This window comes from Panthera tigris, chromosome A3 (genome assembly GCF_018350195.1).
Source record: "Panthera tigris isolate Pti1 chromosome A3, P.tigris_Pti1_mat1.1, whole genome shotgun sequence".
Taxonomy (NCBI): domain Eukaryota; kingdom Metazoa; phylum Chordata; class Mammalia; order Carnivora; family Felidae; genus Panthera; species Panthera tigris.
Genome location: NC_056662.1, coordinates 3,905,133 through 3,932,286, shown reverse-complemented (window position 1 = coordinate 3,932,286; position 27,154 = coordinate 3,905,133).

Below are 27,154 nucleotides of genomic sequence, written 5' to 3'. Positions count from 1 at the left end.
ACGCGAGAGAGAAACACTCAGGAAAGTGGTCCCGGCTGTTGTCTGTTTTCCTTGGAAGCTGAAAAATCTATATGTGGTTTTCTTCCAGGAAGGAAAAAATGTCTCTCTTTCTCTGTTTCTCTGTCTCTCTGTCTCTGTCTCTCACACACATACGCGGAAAGTTCTCTCTACTGGATCTAAAATGAGACAGAAATTACTTCCCTTATTTAGGGAGGTCTCATTTGAGAAAAAACTATCTCTTTCTCGGCAAACAGAAAAGTGTGTGTGTGTGTGTGTGTGTGGCAAAAATTACTCTCTGTCAGAAAATCTCTCTCTAAAGCTCGTCCTCCCTGGGCAGAAATGTCGGCTCCCTTGGCAGGTACGTAGCAGAGGAAAAATGCACATAAATCCTCTGCACAAGAAGAAAAGTGTGTGTGTGTGTGTGTGTGTGTGCATATGCACATGTGGGTGCAAGCAGGTCAATATCTTTCTGTGCTGCTTTGTCTCTCTCTGCAAAGAAAAATATATATGGCCTTTCGTCACAAAGAAAAATGCGGCAGGAGAAGCCGCACGTGTGTTTTCTCCGGGCAGACACGTGGGTGTGCACACACACGCACGTGCACACACACAGGCACGCACGCGGGCCGTGCCCTCCCTCGGCTCGGGAAGGATGCAGCCTGGAGGCCGGCTCGCTCTCCGCCCACAGAAGCCGTCGGCACAGCTTGTCTCCAGAGAGGACGCATTCCACCTGAGTCACACAGGTGTCTCCGAGACCCTTAATCCCAGGGGGGGGGGGGCACGTTGGAGAGAAACACACGCTCACTCTCTTTGCACGCTCGGAAAATTGTGCACGTGTGTGTGTGTGCAGGGAAAACAAACAAATGGAAACCTTCGTCTCTTGGCCTGAATCTCTCTCTAGACGAGGGGGCCGTACGTGCCATTTTCCAGGTGGAGAAACCGATCTTGCCCACACACGCTCGCGTGCTCACACGCTCACGCAGACACGCCCCTGCCCCAGTGCGTGCCCCCCAAAGCCGGCTCTTCTGTCCTGTGTCCTGGCCCCCGGACGCTGTCTGTGCGTGTCTGTGTCTCCAGAGATTCTGCTCCGGCAGAAGAGGCTCCCTGCGGAGACCCCTGTCCCCTGACAGAAGCGGCCCCTCCCTTAGTAAGGAGCACACGCGCAAGGGACACGCTCCCGCATCCCTGTCTTCCTCTGCTGAAAACATCGTGTAGGACGCGCCTGTCGGTGTGGACCCGGCCGCGAAGCAGCGTGTGCTTTGGCTCAGTCTCCCTGGGGGCTCAGAAAGACACGTTTTCTCCCAGGTGGGAAAACACAAGCGTCTTTCCCCCGCACACGCGTGCGTGCATGGCACTTGGGACCAACGTTCCCTTGCCCGCCCGAGTGTGCCCCACAGATGTGTGTCCCTGCTGTGTTTCGTGGGTCACAGAAAATTGCCGAAGGCTTTACAGCCTGAGGCATTCCCTCTCTCTCCCTCTCTGTCTCTGTCTCTCTGTCAGGGCTCCTTCCAAAGGGAGTCAGAGATGCCCTCTGAGAGAGCGCGAGTCAGATAAAACACGCGTGCACAGGTACATGCACACACACACACACACACACGCTCGGGCAGAAGCGTGCCCCCGCCAGCGAAGGGTGTACCTCCTGGAAACCAACTCTCTTTCCCTTCTAATTCTCTGCTCACAAAAATCTGTCCAGACAGAAAATGACTTCTTCCCTCAAAGAGGCGTTCTCCAAACATTTTACCCCCGGGACACAAATGCCCCCCATGAGGACACTTCCTCCTGTTCCTCCCCCCTTTCTGCAGCTGGACATTGTGTGTGTGTGTGTGTGTGTGTGTGTGTGCAAAATCACTGCTTTCGGTTTGTCTTCTTGCGGATCAAAAAATACGTATCTTTTCCAGGCAGAAAAACCCCGTGTCTGCCTGTCTGTCTGTCCCTCTGTCTCACACGGACACGCTCGCGCAGCAGCACCCTCCTTTGCTCACTAGGACGAGGCACCACCTGATGAGCCGCCGCTCGGGAGCCGTCGGCTGCGACACACGAGCATGTTTCCAGGCAGAACGTCTTTTCTTTGTCTCTCAGAAAAGTCCCTCCCGAGCTCCCTGTCACCAGGCAGAAATGAGCCCCCCCGACAGGCCACTAATGAACACACACACACACACACACACACACGCTCTTAGCAGGAGAAGGTGTGTGTGTGTGTGTGTGTGTGTGTGTGGTTAAAAGCAGGAAAAAGTCTCTCTGTTGAGCCGACTCCTGCAAGCAGAAAAATAGACACGTTCTTTTTCCAGAAAGAAAAAATAGTCCCGACACGTGCATGCATGCGTGAGTGCGCACACACACACACACACACACACACAGTGTGGCTCTTCTCTGCGTTCCTATACCTGGAAAATGATCAAGGCAAGAATCAAACTCTTATGTCTCAGGTGGCAGAAAACGATCCGTGTGCCTGTCTCTCGGCAAAATTACATTCCCTGTTTTCACTCAAAAAAAGTCACTTTTTAAAAATTCTCTGAGCAAAAGTGCGCCTTTCCCCACGAAGGCCACACCAGATAAAAACAGCCTCTTTCCACACTCGGCAAACTGTGCGTGTGTGTGAGTCTGTGTGTGTGTGGGGGGGGGACCCTCAATTTATTGGACCGTCCCTTGCAGCATGCAAAAAAGTATCAATATGTGTATCGTTTTCCATGTGGCAGAACCTCTGTCTCTCTCTCTCCCTGTCACGTGCGTGCACACACACGCACACACGCAGGCAGGTGTCTCTGTTCCCTCACTGAGTATGCGTCACCTGAATACCAGCACCCTGTAATTCTCAGCTCACAGAGACCTGTTTCTCCGGGCAGAAAACGTTCTTTTTCCCTCCCAGCAAAGTCTCTCCCTGCAGCTTGTCGTCGCCGGCAACACCACCCCCTGCCTCCCCAGGAAAGCGCACTCCGGAGCGGACAAATGCGCCTCGGAAGAGAAGAAAACTGTGTGTGTTCATGTGCGCGTGCCCATAAGCAAAAAAGGTCTCTGTTGACTTGTCCCCCTGCAAACCTAGCAATGCACGTGCTGATCTTCTAGATGGAAAAGAAAAGTCCTCTCTCTTCCTGCCCGTTACTCGCTCACTCTCTCTGTCTCTGTCTCTCACATTCTCTGTCTCTGTGTTCCTTTGGGGAGGCATGTTTTAACGGAAGTCTCTTTCTCTGTGTTTGTCTCTCTCTCTCTCTCTCTCTGTCTCTTTCTCTGTCTCTCCATCTACCTGTCTCTCTCACACACACACTAAGGCTCACGGGCGTGTTTATCGGGACCCTCTGCCAGGCAAGCACGTCTCCCGTTCCCCTCACTAAGTGTGCAGCACCTGAGAAACAGACACGATTTCTCAGTTTACAGAAAATTACGAGTGTTTGTGTCTGTGCGTGGGCAGAAAATGTCCTCCCTCTGTCTCGTTCCTTCCCTCTCCCCCCCCCCCCTTTCTCATTCCCTCTTGGAAACGTCTCCTCTGCCGCAGCCAAGAAAGACACCATGTTAGGAAAACACAGGCACACGCTCCCTCTCCAGAACACTCCGTGGCTGTGAGCAGGAGATCTCTGTCTCTTGCCGTCTCTCCCACTCCCAGAAAACACGTGTGCATGTGTGTGCGTGAGCGTGTGCTGCTGCGGCTTCTCTGGGAGGCAGAAAATCAATCTTGCTGTCTCTCCCCCTGGCGGAAAAATCCTGGTTTATTCCTCTCTACCAGCGTCAGGAATGTCTCCCGCTCTAACCCCCGCGAGGGCAGGAGACCTCACCCGCTCCCCACAGCCCCAGGCCTGGCTCTGCCGGCCCCTCTCGGAAAAGCCTCCTGTCCATTTTCCTTGCAGTTAGAAGACTGTGCCGGCTTTTCTCTCTGCAGTTAGGCTGTCTGTCTGTCTGCCTGTCTCTCTGACACACGGACAGACACACACACACCCTCCACATTCTGGAAAGCATGGCTGTGTCATCATCCAGGCCCAGAGTCGGGGTTCACCCACCACCCTGACAACGGACAGTGACCTTGGCAGGTGACAGGGAGCAGAAAGGGCCGCTGCCCCCGCGTCCCCAGGCCTCGCTGTCCTCCAGCCGCCCCCGCACCTGGGCCAGGTGGGCACAGCGTCCCTCTTTGCGGCAGGCTGCTCTGTGCCCCCTGGGCCCAGGGTCCTCGGGGTCCCAGGGCTGTATCCAGGAGCCCCGACGCCCCCCCCACCCCTGCTCCCCGCCCCGCCTGGGGAACCTGGGACCCCCGCGCCCACCTCCCTCCGCCTCGCTGTGCCCAACCCCTTCCAGCGCCCCGGGTCACGGGGCCGCACTCGGGGCGCCCCCGGGGGCCGGAGGGGGGGTCTCCCGCCCTGACCGGCCCAGGCCGAGCCACCCCAGCCGGGCCCCCTGGCCCCCTTTCCCGGAACCCACTCCGTCCGAGCCCCCGGGGACCCGGGTGGGGGGTGCTAGGCCCGCGGAGGCCGGGACCGCGGGCGCCGCCGCCCCCTACGCGTCGCGCTCACTCGCTGCCCAACAGCGCGCCCACGCGGCCGCGGGCGGAACTGCAGGCCGCCGCTGGCAGAGGCGCACAGCCGGGCGTCTGGGGGAGCCAGGGGCCAGGGTCTCTCCCTGCAGAGTTCCCTGCTCTCCTTGCCCCTGCTCAGACCAGAACTGCGAGGCAGTCGCATCCAGAGGCTCCCACCTGGCCTTCCTTTGGCGGGATCAGGAGGCCCTGGCTTGGGACCCCGGGAAAAGGGGCTCGTCTCCTCTCACCCCCTCCTCGAATTTGTGGACTTGTCCCCACGACACCCTCTCCAAAACCAAAACCAAAACCCAGTCTGGGCAAAGGCTGCAGGCCGCTGGTCCATGCCATTGTACCAGAAGGAAACAGACCCAAGTTCAAGTCCGGGCTCTCCCACTTGGCGACTCCAGGGACCTGAGAGAGTCCTGCTGCTTTTCTGAGCCTCAGTTTTCCCATCCGTAAAGCGACGTGATGCGGATGTGCGGCCCCAGTGGTTGCTGGGACGATCCCAGAAAGCGTGAAGCCTGGAGGCCTGCGCCGGCAGAGGGTGGGGCCCCGGCAGCTCACACCGGGGAGATGGCGGTGGTGTTACTTGGCAAACACAGCTCCCAACGAGGGAAACCGAGGCTTAGGGGAGATGCCTCTCGCCCTTCAAGCGGAGAGGCTCCTGGGAAGTGGATTTGTGCTCTGCTGGGGGTGGAAAGTCCAGTCATCTGTGCTTCGTGGGTCCCGGGGAAGATGTTCTAGGCCAAGGGTAATCTCTCCTCGTGATCCCCTCGTCTCCTCTCAGCGGGATCAGCTCAGCAGTGTAGACAGACTATAAAATATGTTCTCTTACCGGGATCCTCATTGGGTCACTGATGGACCCACTGTGGGCCAGGTCTGCTGGGACTTCTCAGTCACATGTGGGGGGTGAGGCAAAGCTGCCACCTTCCTGCCCCCCCTCCCCCCTGCAGCTGGTAACACAGCATCACCTTTCTCTCTGCGGTAGCAACGCGCGTCTGTGATGCTCAGAAGCACTCCTGTGACTTACCCCCCTTGGCCCTCAAGACCTGCCAGCGGAGGTGGGTGAAAAAGAACCTTTCTTTCTTTGATAGACATTTCTAAAGGACCTGCTATCTTTTAGGAATGGTGCCACCTGCTGGGGATATAGCGTGAACAAGGCAAAACCCCCGTCTCAAGATGCTCCCATGCTCTTGGGGGAGAGGACCCCAAACAAGTAAATTAATCAGTAAACAGATATGAATGAAGCAAAATAGGGAAGAGATGAACCAGGAGGGGCTCCTGTAAACAAGGGGCGGGTACAGGGAGGGCTTCTCTGAATAATAAGAAGCTGGTTATGGGCAGAAGAGCAGTAAGAGCGTTCTGGGTAGACAGCGCATGCAAAGGTCCTGGGGTGAGCATGAGGAGGTGAGGTTGAGGAGGCAGGAAGGACGTGCTGGATGTGAAGACGAGGCGAGGGACTGGGTTCTTAGCCTAAGTTTGGAGAAGTCAGTGGCTTTCGAGCAGGGAAGGACAGAATGGTTAGTGGTCGTGAGGTCTCTCTGGGCCTACGTGGGGAGCTCGAGGCTGGGGAGCACGTGCGGACCCAGGGAGACCAGTCAGAACACCTTTGCTGAAGTCCAGGTGCGAAACGGCGGTTGGAGGTGTTGGAGACGGGCAAGTGTGGTCCAATTTGGGAGGCAGAGGCTGTGGAATCTGTCACGGAGCAAGACTCTTTCGTTCTTTGGGCCTTCGGACTGGAGTGCAGGCGAGGCAGTCTGGCTAGAGCCCCACCTCTTGCTGTGGGGACGGCCCCCGCTCGCCAGCTGTCATTTGTCTAGCAGCTTCTCTGCTGCTGCCTCGAATCAGGTATATCGTTAATGCTGATGAGCCTCCCTGAGGTTCGCGTCTTGCTCCCTTGAGGGCAGGGCTGGTAACTTCCTCTTGCCTCCCTCACCTTCCTTGCGAGGTCTTCCCGCAGCCCCTCTCGCGGACAGTGCCTGCGACGTCTGCTGTGTTCACGGCTGCCCTGCAGGTGCCTCAAAGGGCACAAGCCCACGCAGTCGGCACTTAAGCTACGCGTGTTGGGTGGATGAATGATAATTTAGTCTGGCCACCAGCGGTTGGCCAGATGGCCAAAGGCTTTCCAAGTCAGCTTCCCCCTTCTACTGTCTTCCATTCGGTGGCGTTGGCTTTCAAAGACCTCTTGCTTTGGGGTTTCCTTCAGAGCCCCCCTTGCTGTTCCTCTGAGGGCTGAGTGGTGCCCTGAGAAACAATTTCCTTGTGGGACTAGTGTTTCCCCAATTTTCCTACATGTTGACTTAAGGGTCTTTGACTTCCTTGTGGAGCATCTGAGGGAGAGGGGCTGATCCACAGTGTAGACGGCCGGCTGCAGCTTTGAAACGAGATATTTAAACAACCTGTCCCATGTATTTAAAATGACAGTCTAAAATGCATCCTGTGATGGTCATCGATACGAACGCCCAATTCCCAAATTGCCAGCCTCCAGGGTTCAGGAGACAGAACCACAGTTCTGAAATAACCACCGGTGCCAACATTTCCTGGACGGCTCAGCACAATTGTTCTCACTTGGTTCACTTGAGAATCCACTTTCAAGGAGGAGGCTTCTTCAATTTGCCACAAATCCTACAATGTTTATTTTTACAAGTTTCAGTTCCATAATAATTTGCAAATGAGAAGTGCTTTGAACCCAGGTCGGACCTTGTGGGAACTCCCCAAGAGGAGACCTGATTGCATTAGGTGAAATGGAAACAAAAACAGAACTTGGGGGGGAACACCAACCTCTTTGTCACGAATCCCCTCATAGCATATGTATCTCAGTTGCTGACCCTCATCTGCAGTGTTCATGTTCTGGAGATGGAATTATATCAACCCTTTACACTTTAGTTAGAATAAGAGGCACTCTTTCCAGCTCTCCACCACGAATCCACGTGAACCTCAGGAAATCAGGTTTTTATGCCAACTTTGCTATGATCAGTGAAGGAGTCTTGTGGTTGCTAAAGCCTGAAGACCGCTTTGGGGGCAAGACACTCCCTGGACTAGGAAGGGCTCCCAAGGTCTTTGAGGACCTTTGAGAAATCTGAAAGGCCATCCAGTGAAAGGCAGGGGCTGGTCCTCACCGGCGAGAACTCCTCAAGAGAGAGGGAAGGTGTGCTAAGAAAGCAGAGGTCCTAAATGTGAGTCTTGGCCCCCCTCTCAGTAACCATGTGACCTCAGCCGAGTTCTAGGCCCACAGAGGGACGGTCTGGATGCCTGTTCCAAACCTCTCGCTTCTCAGATGAGGACACCAGTGCTGGCAAAAGAGGGCCTTGCCAGGCCCGTAGTGCATATTATCCTTTCCGGGCCTCCGTGCCAGCCCAGAGGGACCTTCCTCCTCACAAGCTATCCTTCCCATCCAAAGCCCTCTGTCGAGGACAGAGAGGCGGACAAAGGGTTTCCTACATCAGGGACAAACCTTTCTGTCTTATTTCATCAGAAATAAAATGGAGGTGAGGAAGCAAACAAAACATCGGTCTTTGCATTTGGCTCTTGGGACCTCCTACCTGGATGTAGGATTTTTCCGGAGCTGTGGCTCCCCCAGTTGCTATAATGCAAGAAGGACCGGGGGGAGGGGGGGGAGTAGTATCTTCTCTTCAACCTGAGGAGGGTAGAAAAGAAGAAAGGAAAGGAAGAGAAAGGAGAGACGAGGCGAGCTGCGTCCAGTAGAACTGAATCGAGCTGAGTTCATTTAAGCCACAAAATGGGGGAGGATTTTCCATGAGAGTCTTTCTGGCTCCTGTTCAGTTTCAAGTAGTTATCGAGTGCTTGCTGCGTACTAGGTAGTGGGTGGCATTGCAAGGCCACAAAGAGTAGCGGGACTTGGCCTGTGTCCTCAAGGCGTCCCCGGTCTTCTGGGGAGCCGGATAGGCGAGGCCGTTCTGTGCACCTGTGTTTGGCGCTCCCCTTCTCCCTCTCTAATCCCCCCTCCGTTGCCCTGGCCCCAGATCCACATCTCGCTTTTCCCTTCCCCACTCTGCTGTCTGGCTTTGACCACGGCACACCCAGAAGTATGCTTTTGTTCATCGACCGTCTCGCATTATGTTTTTGTCACGTGCTCTTTAAGCAAGAATGGGTGCGTGGTGTGTCGAAACTCTCTCCCCACACACGCGCTTTCCTTGGCATCTGGGGGTCCCGATGGGAAAGGTTCTTTCCGGGCACACCTATCATGCTTCCCAGAATAAATAAGACCGAAAGCTCCATTGGTCACATTTTGGGAGGCCCAATTTTAATCTTAAACGTTTGGCTTAGAAAACTACCTGGCGAAGGAGGTCCTTCTCAGGGATTCCGGGATCGAGCTGGGTGAGAACACAAGCACTTTAGATTCGGGGGCGTTGTGGGGCCCTGGCTGTGTCCTCAGTGAACGAATGAGTGACGTATGGTGACAGAAGCTGGCTGCAGGCTTGGTTGATTGCAGAAGGTCTCACTGACTTCGCCTGTCTCGAGGGGCGTGAAATATTCTTGGTAAGTCTTATTTTCTGTTTAGGCAGATCCGTCCCTTTGCTGTCAATAGGAACAGAGCCACAAAGGTCACGATTTTTCATCGTCAACAAGAAACAGTGAGTGGGTGCGTGAGGGCCGCGGGCTGGGAAAAGAAGGACCGGAACACGGCCCTGACCCTCTCACTTGGCTTCCTGGCCCCAGTGAGTCAGTCGGGTGCCCACCCTCCCAGGGGGACAGCTTCTGAGTCTCAATATCTTTGTGGTCCTCAGCTGCCATCTCTTTGGAAGAGAGGGGGCCGAGACAAAGCAGGACAGAGATGGGAGAGGAAACTTGGAGTCCCATTCATCCAAGGAGCCCAGCTGGCGACCCACAGTCTATATCCTTGACACACGTTTGTAACCCGAGCGGTCATGTATCTTGTGCTCCGTGACGTGATTTAGACGTGGCGGTCTGGGATGCTCGTTCACAAACCAACCACGCATTTTGTGGACGGATTCCCTCTACTTTTGATCAGGCATGGTGCGTCGTGAGGGGGCTCATTCAAATGGCGAACGCGCTCACACCCAGGGGCACGAGGCTGGGTGCCGCTGCCGTGGGACGTTCGGAAGCAACAGGCAGAACCTCTCAAGGTCGTACGCACTCCGAGAGGACCCGACAGGCCTGGGAGGAAACAGTCAAGGGGTGTGTTGTCCTCTCCGTTTGTGAGAGGTGAGTCGGTGAGCCATGCCATGAGTTAGGCAAGAAAATGTCTGACTGGTGATGATTGTATAACGACCCCAGGAAGGAAGGACAGACTTTGGCGTCTTGATGAGACGTGTAAGGGTCTCCTTTTCTCCCCCATAAAATTAGTCCCTCGCTGTGGAGATAGAGTCATCATTCTAAAAAGCAGCTGGCAATTTGCCATCCATTTTCAAATTCTTTTAATGAGGTGATTGCGGAAAAAGACGAGTCGGAGAGAGTGTGCGAGAGAGCAAGAGACTTTTGAAAGCACATTAAAGGCAGTTGTTTGAGAAGCCGTGAGAGTCTCCGTCAAGAGTGATCTGGAAAAAATTGCCAAGAGCATTCACGTTGGCTCAGCAAATAAACGGCCCCTGGAGAAGCTGATTAATGTTTATTTACATCCACCCGGTGTTCGGGCTCTGGTGACCACAGCAGGGCAACCGAGATAAGCGTGCAGGGCACCCCCATTAAGGACTCACGTCTTCCCTAGTTGTCACTTTATTACCCTGGTTCGTTTATTCGCTTTGAAATTACGATGGGGAATTGATGCCTCAAAGTGTGTATCTTGTCACGACCGATTTCTCCTTGTTTGTGGAGAAATCAGGTGCATATTCACTGTTGCCCGGATCGAGGGCCCCTGGCTGAGCCCCAGTCCCGGGGCCAGAGGCGCCCCAGCTGCCGTCCGCTCTCCCCACCCCCGCCCTCCACCTCTGGGACCCAGAGAAGACGCGGATCGCACCCCGTGGCTCCATCCGGGGCCTCGGAGCTCAGCAGCAACGTTGCCTTGCCCAGTGGGTGCCAGGTGCTGTCCCCCAGAACGCCCCACTAAAGCGTTCCCCACCAGCGCATTTACCAAGTAGGCTGATGCTGCCTCGTGACCACATGCGAGGACCCCCGGCCCAGCTAAGAGGTCTCCTTTTCACTTCCGTCCTCCTGCACCTCCTCGCTCACTGCCCAGGGGGAAGCTGGCCTCCTGGCACCTATCTCCGCCTGCCATTTTGGACCCTCCCGGTCGGGGTACCTACCCTCTGGGCCTATGGCCACCAACTTTACCCCTTCCAAAGGCCTGTAGCGGATTCTCTGACGTTTCCAGTTTGGGAGAACCTTGTTCCCGAGCAGCCATTATCGCAAAGGGAGGCGACGTTCGGCTCCCCAGGCCTGGTCGGGAGACCCGAAGTTTCGGTCATTCCATCATCCAGGGGAATGCCTTTGCTCCCCTCGGGAAGCCAGCGAGGACCCCAGGGATAGCACCGTGTGCCCTGGGTGTAAACGAGCCAAGGGAGAGGGAAAAGAACATCAGCTCAAAGCCCCCGTTGGATTCTCAAAACCTGGTTTCTGTAGAGGAGAGACAACTTTGCAGGGAAAACGCCAGCGTCGCGGTTGGACACGATGCACATGTCACACATCACAGCCCACAGGGCGGCCGTGGGCACTCGCCCCTCGGAGCCAGAGGAACGTGGCTCCACCCCCAGTTCCACGGGCGGGTGTTTTTAAGCACTTCCCATGCAAGGCATGCTTCTGAGCTTTGCACATATTAACCGTTTGAATCCTTAAGATGGCCTTCGAAGGCAGGGCAGGGGCCTCTGGCGACATCTAGGGACATTTTTGCTTGTCCGCTGGGGGTGGGGGGGGTGCCTTGGCGTCCGGTGGGGAGATTCCCACAGTGCCCAGCCAGCCCCCACGACTCAGAATGATGATGACTATCAATCCCGAAGCTGAGAACCCCTGAGGGAAGTTGAATCATCGCCCCCATTTTACAGGTGAGAAAACAAAGCACACGGAGAGGGGCGGTCACTTGCTCCGGGCCACACGGCACCAGGCCCGGCTGCTTCTCAGCTGCCCGCAAGGTGACGCCACCTTTCACTCTGCCAGCCCTGACCCCCGTCTCTCCACACGGGCTGGAGACCACCCCCGAGTGGCCGATCCAGGGGCCCCCCTTTCCAGAGGCCTGGAGGTACAGCACCTGGTGCTGTGACCTCTTGGTTCCCGGAACAAGTGGTTTGGGAAAACCATAAAGGCAGGGGTCAGAGAAAACCCCACCCTGCAGGACCGACGTCACGGGAGCCTGGGCCAAACTCAGTGAAGGCGTCTTGCCTAAACCTCGCATTCTTGGATTGTAAAAACAGCAGCATCTGCATTTTTATGTATTTTAGCATTTAATAATCCAAGAAGCCCGAATAAGAAACACCAGGACAGAACAGAAAAGTTCTTCACTCCCCTTCTCCTCCCAGACAGGACCTGGTCCAACGGCTCGGGACGCCCTGGCTGTTAGGGCCGTGGGGTCGTGCGGACAAGGGCCCGTTTTATTTTTTCCTGATTCCGCTAAGCTGGACAGTGACACGGTCTGTTAAATACCCTGCAAAAAGCCTTCCCAGCAGCTGGGCTGTTCTGTACATTTAATCTCAGCCCGGAAGGAGGAGGCAGAAGCGGCCTCACTGGTAAACACCGGCCAGCTGCCAGCTGCTGCTGACACGTCCTGCGAGGGTCTGACCCCACACCCCTCCCTAGGGCTCCCTGTTCTCGAAGCCCCTTTGAGAGGATGGAAATTTTTATTCCACCGTGAGAGCTCGGCACCAGAGCGCCCTTGCGGGAGCAAGCACGAGGAGATCACTGTTTTCCTCCGGCATTTCCCCGATTTTCTGGGGTGCGTGAGGACACCCCACCAGAAGAGAGGGAGAGATGGGATCTCCCTAATTCAGGAAAGATTTGGGGCCACGAGCCCCTCTCCTCTGCACTTTGCTCCCACCCAACCCCCTGAAAACCAGCTCCCTCGGGACAAGGGGAAGCCGAGGCTTCCCTCTGGCCCTGGCCTGAGCGGCCTGGGAAAGGGTTCTGGCGCCACCTTGAGCTGCTTTTCAGGAAGCAGCAGAACCATCCAGAAGCTGCTGGTCCCTGTTTACAAGAGCGGCCGCCCAAAGCCTCGCGCAGGGTGTCTGTCTCTCGTTTTCCAGCCTCTCGGTGTCTCCTTCCCCAGTTCCCAGGCGACCCCCCTGACCCCCATCAAGTGGGAATGTGGCGGGGGGCTCGAGGGGGGTGCTGCACGAGCCAGGCCGGCCACACTTGCAGACCCCCCCCCCGGCCTCCGGGACCCGGGGGCCACGCTGTCCAGCAAGGAGGTGGCCCAGGCGGGGGCAGCCCCCCGACCCAGGCCCCTTGGAGCTCTTCAAATGTCACTTAGCAGCAATTAGGTAATTGGGGAAGAAAGATTTCCTGAAAATTAGTTCAAGGTTGGGGATAAGAGGGAAATTGCCAGGCAGAGACTTCTTGTTTATGAAAGCTGTCCCTTCTCAGCCCTGTTTTCCTTCCAACTAATCAGTCGCCCAGTGCTCTCCCCCCACACTGCCGGCTGGGAAGCGTCAAAGCCCCCCATGCCCCTCACACTCCAGACCCTCGTCAACCCCTCTCCAAAGGGCTCTGGTTTGCGGCCCCAGGGCAGGAAAGACAGAAGGGACCCAGGACTGAAGTGGGGGCCTCCACCGCCCATCCCCCCTCAGCTCACAGCCCTGTGGGGCCTCAGCCCGGGCACCTGGGGCCCTCTAGAGGCTGGCACGTGTGCCCCAATGCCACAGCCTACCCCGACCCCACACTCACGGGAAAATTAGCCATTTTCAGGAGGCCCCTCTAAGACAACGCCAGGTGATCACTTCTCTCCGAAGCTTTCCTCCGAGGGAGAAGTCTCGTCTGCGCCTTGAATAGAGCGAGTGGCTCTACAGTTACTTGGGTTAGCAGAGGACGAAGGCTTGTGTTCTTTTACAGGAGGTATACTAACTTTTTTTTTAAATGTTTATTTATTATTTTCGAGAGAGACAGAGACAGAATGTGAGTGGGTTAGGGGCAGAGAGAGAGGGAGACACAGAATTGGAAGCAGGCTCCGGGCTCCGAGCCGTCAGCACAGAGCCTGACGCGGGGCTCGAACTCACGAGCTGTGAGATCATGACCTGAGCCCAAGTCGGACGCTTCACCGACTGAGCCACCCAAGAGCCCCCTAACTTTTTTTTTTTTTTTTATGCTGGAGAATAATAGTTCTTCTCAGCCAAGGGTGGTTTGGCCTTCTAGGGGCCAGTTGGCAATGTCTGGGGCCATTTTGGGGCATCACATCTGGGGTTGGGGGGAGGCTGTTGGCATCAGGGAGGCCCGGATGCTGCTTAACACCCTACAATGCGTAGGACAGCGTCCTACAACGGAGAATAATTTCACCCCGAATGCCAGTAGTGCTGAGGTAGAGATCTCACCTGACATACAGCAAACTTTACAAATCCTAAGTGCGTATGGCAATGACTTTCCACGGACGGACACGCGTTACTCGTTTCTTAATACGGCTGTAAAACTCACCACCAACTACTGGTTTAAAACAACACACGTTTATTATTTTACTATTCGGGAGGTCAGAAGTCTTAGGAGAGAATCCACTTCCTTGCCCTTTCCTGCTCCTAGGGGCTCCTGCAGCCTTCAGCTCACAGCCCCAGCCTCCGTCTTTGAGCCAGCAGCTCGGCATCTGTGCACCTCTTTTCTGTCTCTAACCAACTTGCCTCTCCCTCTTACATCCTGCCTCCCTGATGATGACATTGGGCCCACCCCATAATCCGGGATGATCTCCCCATTTCAAGACCCATAACTTCCGCACACCTGCAATGTCCCCCGTGCCCTATAAGGCAGCATATTCATGGGTGTCGAGGATTAGGACGTAGACATCTTTGGTGCGGGGTGGGGATGGGGGGTTTGTTATTCAGCCCACCACATATACTCAGATCAAACGAAGACCACTTCCACGATCCAGAAGGTTCCTGTGTGCCGCTTCCCTCCCAACCCCGCCCCTCCCCAACTATCCTGCCTTCTATCACCAAAGGAAATTTTGCTTGTTCCTGGGATTAATGATTTTTCAAGAAAATCCCTCTTTAGTACAGGCTACATACGAAGTGTTAATACAGTTATGAAGAAATCCCCACACTGGATCCCTAGAAAGCTTCAGGGAAATTCTTAGGCTGAACACTCGAACCCAGCTTAGAAAGGACCAGAACTTAATTAGGGTGAGCAGGGGCCATTCCACGGCCAGAGAGTGTGAGACCCCGTCATTGTCCCAGCTCCCCGTCTACGCGGACACAGTAGCCGGTCTTACGCTGTGTGTAGAGCTGGAGTTTAGGTTCGGGGGCTCCCGGGGCACCCACCCCCAACCCCAGGCAACCACTGATGTTTTTACTGTCTCCACAGCTTCGCATTTTGCACGTGTCATATGGCTGGCATCCTTCCCGTGTAGCCCTTTGCAGACTGGCTTCTTTCACTTAGCAATATGCTTTCAAGGTTCCTTCCATGTCCTTTCACGCCTCGCGGGGTCTTTGAATTTTAAGGCGATGTGTTAGTAGGACGGTGGTTAGGTCTAAGATGAAGGCCAGGAGGCATCGGGTGGGTCATCGGATGAGCTGTGTTGGCCCACCGGTGACTCAGACTCCACAGCCTGTCACGGTCTTTCTCCCAGAAACCCTAGGGCGGGTCTGCCCGCCAGAGGGGGCAACGTCACAAATGTGTCTCATGCCAACGTCCTTGTCTGGTGGTGAGTCCAAAGGCAGGTAGAACTTTCCAGAGGACCATGGGCTACGGCTTATGCTCAGAAGAAATTTCTCCATTTCCTTGTGTCTAGAGAGTCTTATGTCAAACGGTTCTCAAGACCTTGAAGTTTGGAAGTGCTCCTGGGGGCTGGGGAGCAGGTAGTGAGAAGCCAGGTGCCTCTGTCCTTCCTCCCAGTGAGACCAACATGGCCCCGCCACCCTGAGCCCTGCTTGCTGGTTCCCTGGCTGATATGTCCAGCTGGCTGCCTGCCTACGTGAGCTCACCCTGGAACATACATATATTGTGTGCAGAGCCTTTTCAGATGTTTTTTTTCCTTATTAAAACAATAATAGCTGCACTACAAAACTATTACTCTGGCAGTAAATTCTTACGGGAAATTTACTGCTATGGCTGTATTTCAGAAATTGGCCATATTATCCCAGAAGGAGGTGCAATTAAACATTTAAGAATAAAAGTTGTGCAGGATTTAGGTGGCGCCTCTTGTCTGAAGGTTTCAAAGCCAGTCTATTCTTTTCCCATCAAATACAGACGATTTCAGAGGCTGAGAAAGGGCAGAGCTAAGTCCGGGGTCAACCATGAAGTCATCTGTAGAACCAAGTGGTCTCGTGGCTTCCTCGTAGCCCTTGCTGCGGCTGGGTTTTATTTTCCGGAAGGTGCATATCCCACCCTGGGGTCTTGTGATGCACCCGGGCTCCTAAAGGTTGCTTTGACCTTGACACATGGTTTCCACCTGGGTCAGGGTGTTGCCGGACCCACAGAGAACTGGGGAGCTAACAGGAGGAGAAGCGGAAATCTCATGGATGGACACAGGACAGAAAGTGAGCAACTGAGAAAAGGGCCAGCGTGGATTAGGGTCCCGTCTGCAGACACTGACGGTAAAGATGCCCAAAGAGGGAGAAGTAAGAAGCGAGACCCGGACAAGAAGTCGGAGCCTGTCCCAAGAGTGGGAGCTCCTGTGACTGCGGATCTCCACCCTGGGCACCGAGGGCTGTCCCTGTGTTTGGGGACCCGGAATCGTGCACACGTAGGGTGCGATCCTTCCCCAGCAGAGGAGCTGGACAGCATTGGGTCGGTCCGGAACACAAGAAGCGGGGATGGTCCTGAGTGAGGCCGGTGGAGCGGGCGTCACCAGGGACTTTGAGTGGATGGGGGCCCGGAAAGCCAACCAGAGAATGCCATTTATCTGTCCTACCAGCCCCCACTACGTGCCACGCTCCGTGCGGAGGAGAGAGCGGGCCCTGCCCTGGGCGATCGGGCCTCGTTCCACAGGCAGCAGAGAGCCACAGAAGGCTGAGGGGCAAGAGAGTGCCCAGAGGACTCTGGGGTCTCAGAATGAAGTTTTGGGTTCACTTTTCTCCCTCCGCTCACCCAGCGCTTACGGTTCCCGACAGCACATCAAGTGTTGGCTTTGTGGGGCAGGGCTCCTGGTCTCACCCCACCTCGGCATGTGCCCCTTGAGAGCAAGAAGGAGGTCTTTCTGTCACCCCCCTCCCCGAGATGCCCCGTGACTTGTGCAGGACGGGTTCAGTGAACGTCCAAGCCTCAGCAGCTTGGGGTGTGTGTGGATGCGGGTCAGAGTCCAACCCCTGGGTGCACGGTGAGCTGTCTGCTCCGGGGCAGGCGCTGCCCGGTCGTGGCGCTCAGTCTTGCCCATTCTTTCATTCGTTTATTGCTGGCCCAGAGTCCTAACAGCCCTCCCAGGTGGATGCGACCGACTCCAGAGGCACCATAAGTAACTTGCCCAAGGCCAGCCAGCCTCAGATGGCAGTCACATCCGGGATCAGCCAGTCCTGTGGCCCAGCACCCCTCGACCGGCGTGCCTCCCGCACCAAGTGAAATCTCAGTCCTGAGGTCTGTGCCATCCGATTGCCCAGGTGGGCCCTCAGAAGCCCCCCCCCTCCCCACCACCACTCAAGTGGAGGGCCAAGAGGGGAGGCAGGGCACGTTCTAGAAGGAGGTGGTGGCCCTGAGAAAAGAAGCGTTTGGCCTGCCCGTGGAGGCTACGGCATGTTCCAGCTTTCTATTTTTCTAGCATTAGGTTGTAATTATGCTATGGTGACTCCACCTGTGTCTTCCTGAAGATCGACTGACCCTGTGGCTTGGACCAAGTGTCCAGGCTCCCGGGAAGGAGCTGTTCTGGTCAGCTCTGAGAAGAGGGACGTGTTCCAGGCACGTGATCGCCCCCTGAGAGCTCCAGCTTCTTCCAGAAGACTCAGCAGCCAGAAAGCCCACAGGAAGACACCCCCTCCGGTCTGCTGGGAAGCCTGGCATTCTGTAAGAGGATTTTTTTGTTTTGTTTCTTTGGAACTTAGGGGAAAACTGTAAAATGATGATCCCAAGGAGCTGGGAAGGATGCCTGGGTTGCACAGCTGGCTGGGACCCTAATGAAATTAAGAATGAAGAAGGCAAAACGTTGGGAAATCGTTGCAAAAGTATTTTCTCCGAGTTGAGGAGGGGGATGGAGTAGAAGAGAGAACGTAATTTATTGGAGGCTGGGGAGAGGGCAGGACTTGCTCTAATAAACGTCTCGCAAGAAAGCTGAGGAGAGTCTTTCTTGGATCCACACCGGATCGTGCACTCGGCAGGCTCCAGGGAGGCGGCCCTGCGGAATTAGCGGAAGAACCGGGGTCCTGTCCGCAGATGGTGTGGTCTGACCTCACAAGCACACGCCCTAAAACGAAGCGGATGGGGTTTGTTGGAGGAAAGCACTGCTTCTGGTACTACGTTTCAGAGGTTTTGTAGGGTAATGACAATAACGTCTTCCTTTCTGCTTTTCCCAAAGCGCCCCAGCTTCGTAAATAGGTCAGCTCCACGCGGATCCTCGGCCCCCACTTCACAGACCGGAAACTCCTCAGCCCGCGAGGCTGGTAGGCTTGCCCAGGTGGACCGGGGCTGAAGCAGGGACAGAGCCACGGGCTTCTGAGCTCCCCCAGAGGAAGGCTGGACTCTGCTTCCACACCGGGATTCCTTGTCCCTGCTCCCCTTCAGAGGTCAGGAACTGGGGCCAGATCTGTTCCGTGGCTCTGCCACGGGGGTCCCTCCCTCCCTTCCTTCCACTGAATTGGTCGCCTTTGAAAATTGGGAGGATTCGTGTCGCCACCCAGATGCACAACTTCTCTCGAAGAGTCGGGAGACCCGGCAGCTGTGGCCACGTTCCCCTGTGGTGCCGGCACTGAGACGGGGCACCCCCCCCCCCACCGCCCCACCGTGTCCCTCACTTAGGATCTGGCCTCTGGCCACGTCTCTGGCCTGCCCTCCCTGGGTGTCTGAGCGTGTGATACCTGTTCTCTGCCAGGAGCCACCCACTTCGGGCAAAGCATCCTTCCGAATCTCCAAGGCAAATGGAAAAAGGAGACAAAAAATTGCACGGATAATTAAGAGGCGGAAGTTTTAGCTCTTGCCAGAAGCTTGTGGGCGCAATGCAACGATGTCCACATGAGAGCACGAGCTAATCATGTTACTACCACATCCTCCGAAACTTGAGCTTACACCAAACGGTCCCAGAGTCCGTGGGGTGGCTCCGTTCCAGCTGGGCTCCATCGAATCCAGCTAGCCTGTCTGAGTTTGCGGAGGGCCTTTAAAAGAAACACGATAGGCATTAAGGTGATGCCTATGGATAGGAGACTGGCTAAATAACGTGAAACATTGCATCTGAGAGAATTCTAACTAGCCGTTAAAAATGAATGAGCTACAGCCCCGTTGATACATATTTAAATACACACACAGCATAATACCGTATAACGGGACGCGGCAAAGAACCCACCCACTGCCTACCTTTGTCAGTAAAGTTTTATTGGCACACAGCCCTGCCCGTTTGTTTGCATATTGCCTGTGGCTGCTTCCACACTACAATGGCAGAGACAACTAGCTGTGGTGGGGACCATATGATCTACTGAGTGGGAAAGGTTTATTAGCAGGCCATTTACGGGAAAAGTTTGCTCCCCCTTGCTCTACATTATTTTGGGACACACACACACACACACACACACACACATATTTCATGTATAGTTATTTTGTTGGAAAGATGTCGAAGTTCATGGCAGAGATGGTCTGTGAGAGGGAGTCCAAGATAGGGAGTGAGTAGTATAAAATTTCCTGGATCCTAAAATTCCACTTCTTTCGTTGAAAAAACATACATTTGGAGCAAAACAAATCAATGTTCACAGCTGTCAAATTCCAGTTGTGGGTTCATAGGTGTTTGTTTTATTCGTATTTGAACTTTTCTGTGTTTAAAATGTTTTAAATAAAGATTGGTTCATCAAAGAACAAAATAAAGTCTTAGGAATGGAATAATTACAGCTACGTTATCAAACTCTCAGAGTGCCACGATAATTACATGTTTAAAATGACCTACCATAGCCAGCTCCTTAAATATTCGATGTAGGACCCTTGGTTTTCGTCTAAATTATTTGGGAAGAAAGGATTTCACTTTCAGGTTTTCTTACACTTGTATATTTTACAAATTTCCTTCTATATGTTTATAAATAGTTCTTAGGTACCACCGACAGATTCACTTAATCCAGGCACCGATTTCCCCCTCGTGGTCCTGTGCTATTTCCCCCAACACAGGAGCAATGTATAGACTCATCCAAAAGCAACAGCCCAATTATGCGAGCAGTGCCTTCCAACATGTGAATAGCCCTGTCTGAGAATCCAGGAAAAATAACCAGCCAGGGCCTTGTCCCACTTTACTCAAATCACATGGACAATTTACGTCCGTGAATGGAATTTCAGTTTGATCTCGGAGTTGACATGTAGGGGCCAAGGCACATTATAGGGGTGGAGAGGGAGGGGAGCTGACAAGAGTCGGGAAGAATTTGAGTAATGTAAAACAGACGTCGGCCCTCTGCTGGATGCCAGCTCGAGCCAGGTGTTGGACTGGGGCAGGTGACTTGGGGAGCACGGGTCCCACTCTCGGGGGGAGCCGGGGCCAACATGAGGGACGAGGGAGGGACAGCAGGATTTAGGATCTGCAGTCTCTCCGTCTCCAGATCTGTCCACCCGAGGAGTCGAGCGTGGGGTCTGGCAATTTCAGAAGACATCCTCTTCCGTACCTGAACGAGGGGTTATACACAGAACTCTAGGCAGCCAAGTGGGCGGCGTTTGAAAACAGACTTCTGGAATTTCCCAGACTTCTTGCAAATAATCCACAGTACTTTGTCAGGGTGGAAAAACCTAAATTTCTTCCTCCTCTGTCTGGAATATATACAGTAAAGCCTTTGTGACTTGGCAGGGCGTGCCTGGCCCAGAAGACCTCTGCTCTTGGCCGGGCTGTGCCGCCGTGAACTTGGTGACCTCCAGAAGATCAGACACCTCCGGGGTCCTCTGGCTACGGGTCGGGTTGGTGGGTTTGGGGGCCTGGGGGAGGGCCTGAGGCCCCAGCCTTTGTCCTTAGATTTCCCGAAAATCACACGATCACCGCACATGTGGAAGGTGGGCTGGGTGGGGCGCTAGCCGCCACAGGGCCTTGGATGGGGAGCAAAGGAGGGGGCAGAGAGGCTCAGCAAGCAGCTTGGAGACTGGGACAGGAAGGGCCCTTCCCCTCATGAGTGTGGCCTCCCCCAGACTCAGTGCGGCCGCATAGTCCCACGGCCGTGTGGTCGTCTGTCCTGGCTGCAGAGGGGGTGCTCGGCCCTGCTGGACCCCTCTTTTCACGGCCCGAAGTGTCCATCCCTAGTTGTAACCCACCTGTGGGCCCCCAGACCAGCCTCTCACTGCAGCTCCCTGGCCTGCCCTCACCCGCACGGACCCCGGTCGGACAAAAGCCACGGCTCAAGCTTAGCCACCTTGAAACGTCCTTCACTTTTCCAGAGCTCATCTGGGAAATGGGGATGATCGCCGTATCTGGCTTACAGGCACGGGGCGAAGATTCAGGGACATCAGGACCAGAGCTCTGAAGGGGGGGCCAGAGGATGGTCCCCCGCACGCCCTGCCCCCAGGCAGCAGAATGCCTTCCTCCTCCTGAAGCAGCCCTCTCCTCCAGCCTTGGCTTTCCCTTGGGCTCTGGTCACTACTCATCCCCCTCGCTCCCCAGAGTCCCCAACCCTGAAGACAGTCGCCTCTGTGCATGAAGTACGTCCTGTCTCGCACAGTGGGGCCTCCGTGCCCTGCAGTGACCCTGTTCTCTGGTCCTCACACCGTACATGGCACGGTCCTCATGCTGAGGGAATGGCCTTGACCAAGGAGACAAGAGCTTCACGGAGGTTACCCATCGGTGGGGGCTGACCATGGTAGATCTAGAAAGAAAACACAGGCGGTGACTAGGGCCTCTCTTGCAATGACCGGGGTTGGGGGGGTGGTGGTGTGAGGGAGCAATGAGGTGGTGCTTTCGGCAGGCGGGTCGGGGAGGCGGCTGCGGAGTTGAGACTGGCCGGCCAGAGGGAGGCAGGCGGCCATGACAGCAGGACATGGTTCAGGCTGGTGGCAGAATGGCTGGTTGCCAGGTAGGGCCACCTGAGACAGAGCTATGGTCTGGAGGGAGGGAGGGGAAGAGGATGAAGCTGGGGGGCAGGCAGGCCATGGACCCTGGGGACTGGGGGGGCCGTGGCCAGAAGTCACGGGGAGTCTCATTTCCATTTGAGAAAGATGATGGCGGCCGCCGTGCAGAGAACGGACCGTAGGAGCACAGCGAGAGGGGATAAGTGTTTTCTCCACCTCCGCTGCCCTTTACTGGGGAGAATTGGGCACGTTTTCTAATTTAAGCTCCAGCTAAATTAAACTAATTTAGCTTCACAGAACCTAGGAATTAATGGACGGTCCAATGACCCCAATGCAGCTGGAATGTGAGAGAATCATAAAGGCCTGCACACAGAGAGGATAATGGAAACTGCTGATGGGTCTGACCTGCTCGGCCACAGCTGGGTTTTAATAAAATTAACACATTTGGGAACTGGGTTGTTTTTCTCTTTCTCCAAACAAAACAACACCCCCCCCCACCCCCCAGTGAAGTGTCCCACCCTGGTTCCTATTGAAAAAGTGCACGGTCTCACAGAGCTGTTCCGAATACCTATTAGTGCATTATCAGGATTTCTCCTAAATCCCTCCCAAACAAAGCCACCGCTCTTTAGGGGAAGGTTGACCTTAATTTAATTATTGAGAATTACTTTAAGATCCATGTTTTCCCTCATATTACTGAAAAGTAATCATTATAATAATGAGGACCGCATGTGTCCTGGGTCGAATTATTAAATCGTTGTATTGTTTTATAATTCCTATTAGCTGCTTTGGCTAAAGGGTCAGATGAAAAAAGGCAGAAGCGTCTTTTCCTTTCTCCAGTTGACACTTCAGTTTCTATCCATATAGTTTTGGGCAGCCTGAGGAGAGGTGGGGCAGGAAGGGGGAGCTTGGCCGTCACGGCTGCGGGGGGCCCGGAAGGACACAGGTAGGGCTCCTGACACACGGGGACCAGGCCCAGGGTCTCCAGCACCGGACCTGGCCCCCCCAGTGCGGGCGGGAGGGTCTCAGCGGGCAAACATGGGGGCCTTGGCGTGACCTTCATCCCTCAGACCCCGCGCGGGGGCTCCCTTAAGGTACCTGCTTTCCTCGAAGTCCTCTGAAGGGTAGAAATCAGAGCAGGAAAGCGGACAGGTACAGGCAGCCTCAGGTTGCTCGCTCACACTAAGGGTTGTCACCAGAACAAAATGAGCAAAACCAGGGTATCTTCGAACGCAAAATAAAGCATCGTAAGAAAAATGTCACGACGAACGAAGGTGATGTGTGACTTTGTTGTGAGTAAAATTCCAAATCGCTCGAAGAGCCACATTATCAAAATCTTTCCAAAAACGTTTGCAGCGAGGAGCCTTCTGTGAGAAGCCTGTGGCGGCTGAGACTCGGGGCACCTGCTGCTGTATTTGCTCAGTAAACCCTCCCAGCGCATCGCTGATGGAGTCTGAGCTCGTCCCTGGAAACCATGTCCTGGGAGGCTCCGCGGACAGAAGGGACGAAATGCAGTTGTGGCCCCGAGTCGGGACAGAGGCCGCCGCAGAGCCGGTTAGCGGAGTTCGGACGTTCTGGGGACGTTGCTGCTCTCAGGGGGTCCCAGGAAGATTCTGGAGATGCTTAAGGGAAAGCTGCCAGTTGGGGGGACCTGTTAGGCAAAGCCACCAGCTCCTGGATGGTATGACTGAAGCACAGGGAAGGCAGGAGGGGTTGAGCCCGAAACCCAGCGGCAGAGGAGTCTCTCCCACCCCAGCCCTCCCAGGCCTCCTCTGGGCTCCGCATTGACAGACCCCTGCAGGTCCTTGAAAACCAAGGGACGGCTCCATAGGGAGGTTAATTTGCATTTAATAGGGGCACAAATTGCAGCAATGACTTAACCATGGCAACGAGCAATTATATTAGGCTGAAATTTAAAATGGGGGAATAAAAAAGATCCATCAGTCCCTTCTTGGCCATGGGGACAGATGACAGACAGGGGCGGGCTTCGTGGGTGAGTGGGGTGGGGGGTGGCGAGCTCCGAAGAAGCCACACTTACTTTAATCCTGGGCTGTTGCCATCTTGAAACTCTTCACAATTCGAACGAGAGGACTGCCTTTCGTGGCACTGGGCCCCACAAATCGCGTGGCTGGACCTGATTATGGGATTTGGCTGTTATACCTGGCTCTTCCCTCTGTGTCTCCATCGTTTTTTTTCTCAGCCAAATGACTTTGTGACAGCTTTTCCTGTTTTTCTCTTAATTATTATTTGTCTGCCCTTTTAAATTAAGGTATAACATGCAAACAGCAAAGCTCAGAAATCTTAATCAGTGCTTTTTTTTAGTGTCTGTATGAGTCCTTGTGGTGTGCTAAACGATTTCCATCCTCCAGAAGGTTCTTTGGTACAGTGCCCCTGACTCCTAGCACCAGTAGGTACGTTTGTAGGAGTTTGTATCTCAGAAACATGTTCTTCTTTGATTCTCCCACTTCTCTTGGAGATTATTCAGGTCCATGGGAATCCAGAAAATCTTCAGGGAAGGGAAAGAAGCTAGAACGATTTTGAAAAACACTGGCTATGGCAAAACACCCCAAGCTGGGAGAGTATCTGAGTCCCTCGAATACAGTAAGACATAATTCTATTTTGATGGTCCATTTCTGCAATGAGATCCTCGGGTCTTCTACGAGATGCTTTCAGGCATCTGGAATCATATATTTTTGAAATGATAGGGGCGCCTGGGTAGCTGAGTCGGTTGAGCGACCGACTTCAGCTCAGGTCATGATCTCACAGTTCGTGGGTTCGAGCCCCACGTCGGGCTCTGTGCTGACAGCTCGGAGCCTGGAGCCTGCTTGGGATTTTGTGTCTCCCTCCCTCTGCCCTACCCCAGCTCATGCTGTGTCTCTCTCTCTCCGTCAAAAATAAATAAACATTAAAAAAAATTAAAAAAAAAAACAATGCTATATTACCTTAAATTATCTTAATTGTTTCATTAATGTGAACTTGATATAAAGTAGCCTCTCGAAGTGCATTGCTAAGGAGGGGAAGGAGATTAATAACCTAATCAAGCATTTGGAAACAATTGACATGCCTCCTGGAAAGGGTACTCTAAAAATTTCATTTAAAAATGTAATTATATTGATTAGAAAGACGTATTCCTTTGTTTCAGAGAGCGGATCTCATAGTTTAAGAGCATTTAGCTGAATTGATAGAATTATATTTAAAATGCTATCTTCTTAATTGTATAAAATGCAATTTCCAGGCTTTTACTGCAGAAAGACTTGGGTTTCTGGAGTCTTCTGCCGTTTTAATGTTGATTTGGGGGTGACCCCTGGTGTTACTGGAAACGAGAAACAAAAACGAAGGAGGCTTTATGTACGGGGTCATCGTGTCGGAGCCCGCTTTGTGGCGGGAAAGGTGGCTGTGGGCGGGAGTGACAGATGTGAGGCAGCGCGAGTGTGTGGGGGCTCCTTGGGAAGTGCGCCCCTGACATCAGGTGCCCAGGGAGCCCAAGCCTTGTTCTGCAGGTGCCATCCTTCCTTTTGGGAACCAAGAACCTTGGCACAATTTTTCAGTCTTCTTTGTGGTATCATAATTACCTGCTTTGAGGGAGGGCTGGATTTTTTTAAAACAAGAAACTGAAGCTAAGACAAGTTTAGTGATAAGCCGGGAAGATGCTGCTCTGAGATAAAATTCTGGACGATGAAGCAAATCACCAAAGTCCTGAGGCTGATTTTCTTGTGTGCCTTCAAAAGCTCCCATCCTTTGATCCTGGGGTTCCTCTGGGGTTCCTCTTTCTCCTGGTTATTTATCTGAAGGAAAGAATACCTAAGAAGGGGGGAAAAATGCCGCCTGCATTGAGATGTTCTGGCGTGTTGATGGTAACAGCTGAACAAATAAACAAGCAGGCAGAGCGATCAACAACCTTGATGCCCCCGAATGGGGTCTGCAAGCCCTCCTGGGCCCAGACCCCCCACGCGGACACCATAATGATGGTCCCAGACACACAGAAACGTTGATGAGAGAGTGTGCGAAAGAACCCGAGACCCCCAAATTGTAGGTGCCCTCTCCCGTTGGGAAAACCGCTGTTGCGACAGGCTCGTGGGATTCGGAGGGAAGGGTCTCTCCCCTGGTGTGGGCTTAAAACTGCATCTTTGTGAGAAATAAAAAAACACAAAGGGCCAAGAAGAGAAGCACGGGGAAACCTGGGCCCTCTCCTTTATAGTGTGATTCTCAAAGGGAGGCAATAGCATTTGGAGCAATGGCGCCGTCTCTAGAATGCGGAATCACGTCTTGGGGGAATTCTGGTGCAAGGGATGAGAGATGTCTGGAAGTATATATTTTCTTCCGTCACTACTACGAATAACCGACATGTAGAAAGGGCGGAGAAAAATCTTCACGTGAGGCCACTTGCTTTGCTCAACACAAGCCAGTGAGGATACTGTTCTTGCCACCAGATGACAGGGGGACACTGGATGGAAGAAGGCCATCAATGATCTTGCTGGGGGTCCAAGGCCACACGGCGAATCTCAGATAAGGAGCCCTGTCCCTGAGCCTGAGGCCCCCGGAGACAAAAAGGGGCTTGAGGCGAGGGGTCCATTCTGTCCTCTGAGACAAGGAGGGTGTCTCCCCCCCACACCCCACCGGTTTCCCCAAAGACATTCGCTCCATATTGGATGTGGTCCGGCCTGGTGGCATCTGTCATATTTACTGCCGATTTGAGCTGATAATCCCTTGTTGGCCAAAGTTGACATCTCATCTCCAGGCCACGAGAAGACAAACTCAAACTCCCTCAGAGGCCAGAGCTGGCGGGGAGGGTCTTTGTTCCTGTGTGAAACACAGGGATTCTCCGCATTCCTTTCTAGACGCGTGCTTTCTGCAAGTTTTTACTCAGAACGCACAGCTCCCTTGATTTATCTGTTCTCGTTTTCAACAGAGACTATGATAAAAAGAAGTATTTATCTAAGTTGAGGAGAACGCCTTGAAACTAAATGATAATTGGCAAGGAAAGCCAGCTTGGGGAAGCAATAGGGAGCGGTGGGGGGTGTGGCAAAATTATCAAGGTCCCTCCCATGGGGGCTCAGTGACAGCCACCTGCAGCCATGTGGGGAAGCCGGTCCTGTGTTATTTTCAAGGGGAAGTTTAAGACCTAAATATTTGGATTAAATCTCGTCATTTTGAAATATTTCAAAAGACGGGGTGGGGGGGGGCGCCTGGGTGGCTCAGTCGGTTAAGCGTCCGACTTCTGCTCAGGTCACGATCTCATAGCTCATGAGTTCGAGCCCCGCGTCGGGCTCTGTGCTGACAGCTCGAAGCCTGGAGCCTGCTTCGGATTCTGTGTCTCCTTCTCTCTCTCTGCCTCTCCCCCTGCTTGTGCTCTTTCTCTCTGTCTCAAAAACAAGTAAACATTCAAAAAAAATTTTTAAAGAGAGAGATTCTCCTTTTAAAGAATTTCAAGAAATCCTGTCAGTTAAGTGTCTTCGTTTG